A 4272-nucleotide genomic window follows, 5' to 3' on the forward strand; every position below is an offset into this window, starting at 1 on the left:
ATACTTAACACACTTCCATTCCTCATATTCCACCGGAGTTCCTTGGCACATTCGAGAGAACCTGAACAGCTCCTCAAACTTGTCAGTATACTCTGATATGGACATAGCACCCTGCTTCAGCTGTAACAACTCAAGTTCCTTAGCCGTCCTAGCAGAAGTCGGAAAGTACTTCTTATAGAACTCTTCTTGAAAGACATTCCAGGTGACATAGTCATCACCCTGCTGCAGAAGACGTCGGATGCCTTGCCACCAATGCGACGCTTCACCGGTGAGCATATAAGTGGCAAACTCAACACGCTGTCCTTCAGGTACCACTTGTGCCTGTAAAGCTCGCTCTATAGCCTGAAACCATGTATGAGCCTCAGTCGAACTAGTAGTTCCCTTGAACTTAGGTGGATTAACCTTCAAAAAGTTTGCCAGTGTCATCGGGCCCTGAACTCCACCTCCATCATTACCATGGTTGTTCATCTGTTGACCAAGAGCCTCAGCAGTGGCTTGCATAGCAGCAGCCATGTTTTCCAACGCAGTCATGAAGTTCACCGGGTCATGAGGGTTATTCTCCGGTGCACGAGCATTCGTACGACCTCTCGCACTACCTCTACCGCGTCCACGAGGCGCCATATGGTCCCTATACATACCAAACAATCGATATTAAGTTGATCAGTCTCAATATCGGAAGTCTAGTACTTCAAAGTCCCAAATGCATGCTCATGAACGTTTATGCCAATTATATCAAGTAGATATACTAATAGCACATAACACACACACAGAGAATGCACAGAAGCATAGTCAGTCCATCCCTCAGGCTCTACAGGAACGAACTGCTCTGATACCATAATGTAACACCCTACCATACAAAGTCTTATGCTTAAGTCATAATTCAGAGATGGCAAGGTATTACGACCTCTAAAATAAAAATTTAGTACGTATAGTAGTATGAATGATTGATTATAACTAGGAGCCTTTGTAGAAAAAGGGGTAAACAAAAACCGCAACTCAAAAGCGCAACACTCCGATCTATAACGTAACGAACAAGGATAAACCAACGCGAGATCGTATATATACAAAAGAGTATCAAAACAGGAATATCAAGACTCAAGATCCGGCTGCGAAGATAACCGGTCCGAGCATAACAATATACATATGATAAAATAAGGAAAACCCCAAGGAAACCCAAAGGGACACAAATACATGAAACCTATTCTCCAAAATTCTCCCATAAGAGGAGTCATCACAGTTTGTATTATTTAATGGAGATAAAAGTATCTAAACAAAACATATAAACCAAAAATAGCCCCGAGAACAAAGGATCTTCGCAAGTATAGAAGTCTCCAGCATGCCTCAGCGGGAAACCTCACGTCCTGCATCTGAAAACCACAAAATCCGCATGGGTGAGAACCAGAGGTCCCCAGCATGGTAACAGCTTCCACATATATAATATAATAATAGAGGAAAGCCAAAGGCAATCCTATAACTCCCTCCAGATAATATCAAAGCTTATAAACAAGCTAAACCATGTAAGGGCATCTGACTAAAGATTCTTCAGTCTAACTAATACTTCCCTTTCCAATTCCTTCAAACCTCCCGACCACCAGCAGGAGTATAATATAGCAAACACAGATATATCAAACAAAGAATATACAAACAGTAGCAGTTAAGACATTTAGACAATTAGCAAGTAATATGCAGTCAAATAGGCAATCTCAAACAATTCACATAGTATGCATATGATGAATGCCTGTCCCTAGTGGCCGATGATATCATCTTGTCGGTTATAGAGCCAACCCGACAAGTCCTGGTCGCTAACCATTGGACTGTCCCTCTGTCGTGCATCCCCAAACTCGAGTTATACTCGTTATAAACGTGATCATAAACATGATCCATATCCTTCACCCTCACTGGTGAATATTTATGGGGGTTCGAGCTCATCCGGGCCTTTCACAGTGCCCGGCCACACTTACAACATAGGGTTAACAGAGCTTCGAGTCTCAACCTGGAGCACGTGGTGGCTAGCCACTGCTACTACCCAAGGAAACTCGTACTCAGATAGTGGAAGTGCAATTTCACAATTATCAATAATTCAGCATCAACATGCATGAATTCTCATCCATGGATCAACATCCATACCAGCCATTCCGGCTCACGGTTCAATCCAGAACCAGCCAATATTCATAGCATACACAGCTATTCCGGCTCATGGTTAAATCCATAACCAGCCATTTCATTAACAATTATAGCCTTTCGGCCCATGGCATAACAAACACTTCCACCACCATCCTCCGCATCTCACATAATCATCTTGATCCTCATTGATCATACATTTTTCCCTTGCTTCACTCGCAAGTTATCACAGTCACTAGCCCCTTTCTAATAGCTAGGCATATTATGATGATTTAAGACATGAATGGTGAGATCGGAGGCTTAGAAGTATGAGATTTGGCTTTTAAAACTCAAAAATCAACCTTGGGATGAAAACAGGGCCACGCGTACGCGCACTCCACGCGCACGCGTGGGTGGCCTCAAAACTTCATCGACGCGCAAGCGTCATGCACGCTAACGCGTGGGTTAAAAACTTGCCAATCGACGCGCACGCGTCAACCACGTGTACGCGCGGGTGTTCTCGTGCCCCAGGCACAACACAGGCACGGTTCTGGCATAACTCTCGGGAAAATGACCGGGCATTGGGTGCAGCACAATCGGCGCGCCCGCGCACATCACGCATACGCGTGGATGGCACTTCTCGGAAGATCGGCGCGCACGCGCCAGGTGCGCCCACGCGCAAGGGTTCATTCTGCTAAAAATTTTCTAAGTTAAAAGCTGCAGAATTTACAGATTTGAACCCCAATCTTCCAACGGACATAACTTCCTCATTTTAAATCGTTTTTCACCCGTTCTTCGAACGGCATGGACATCCCGGATCCAATTTCATTTCTAAACAGATTTGATACAAAACGGAGATCCGTAGTCCAAGTTATGTCCCGTCAAAGTATGCCCAAAAACCATATTTTCATACAAAACCACAATATGCCATTTTCAAAACAAACCATTTTCAACTCCTTTCAAAGTCAATCAAAACATGCCAATTTCATCCCTTTTCTTTGAAATCAATCAATTCAAAATGTATCAAATTCAACATCAAGCCTCCTCAACTCACACATTGACACATTACCACAGTATACACAATCACTATCTCATCATTTTAGCCCACTTCACCCAAGTGGCTCAAACTCAAACATATTGACATATCATATACTATTCCTCATGCCAATTTTCAACAACACCAATTCCAATAAACCATTAATGTACACAATCAACATCATACTCACCATCAACATGGTTCACCCATAATTCAACCATAACCAATCATTAAGCATATATCTCAACATGCATATTTCTCATACATCATACTATCAAGGCATCAATACTCATCATCACATATATGACCACATCATATATCTCAATCATTCAACAACATCAACCATTCAATGCCTATCTTAGGGCCCCTAGCCTAAGTATTTCCTACCACATTACATATTAGATACGGGAAACCGAAACCATACCTTAGCCGAATTTCCCAAGCTCCACCGGAGCACTTCTAAACCACTTATCCTCAAGCTCACAAGGCCTCAACACCTCCAAGAGCAGATTTTTCACCACCAAGCCCTTTCCAAGCTTGTTCAAAATCACCAATCAAGCTCCAATATCCACACACACACAACCTAAGCCACAACCATCACACCCATACACAACATCTCAAAACCCAAGCATCATAAAACAACAAAATACACTAGGGTTGAGAATCTTACCACACCCAAGGTCCAAGGAGACAAGATTAACCTTCTCCTTCAAGAGAGTTGGGTCCTATAACATCAAAGAACCCAAAATCTCAACATTTAACCCATGAAACTCGAAAATAGGGGCTGAGATTTCGAACAGCAAGGTGTGGCTTACCTCAAGATTGATTATATGGGTTTTGTAGAGCTCTCCGCGGTGAACGCGTGGCCGCAAACGGGGCGGCAATCGGAGCTCTAGATCAAAAGTTATGGTGGTTTGAAGATCAACCAAGGGAGAGAACTTGAGAGAGTGTTCTTCCTCCCTTTCTTTCTAATTTTCAGCTTGTGTGTAACAAATGAGGAGAGAGAGTGCTGAAAACTAGGGTTTTGGTTAAGTTATGTTGGGCCAAGGGCCCACTTTGGGTCCGGTTGGCCCGGTTTGGCCCGTTCGGTCCAATCTTGGTCCGAATTCTACAAAATTGGTACCAATATTCTCGTC

Source organism: Arachis stenosperma, chromosome 9, assembly GCF_014773155.1.
Source record: "Arachis stenosperma cultivar V10309 chromosome 9, arast.V10309.gnm1.PFL2, whole genome shotgun sequence".
Lineage (NCBI taxonomy): Eukaryota > Viridiplantae > Streptophyta > Magnoliopsida > Fabales > Fabaceae > Arachis > Arachis stenosperma.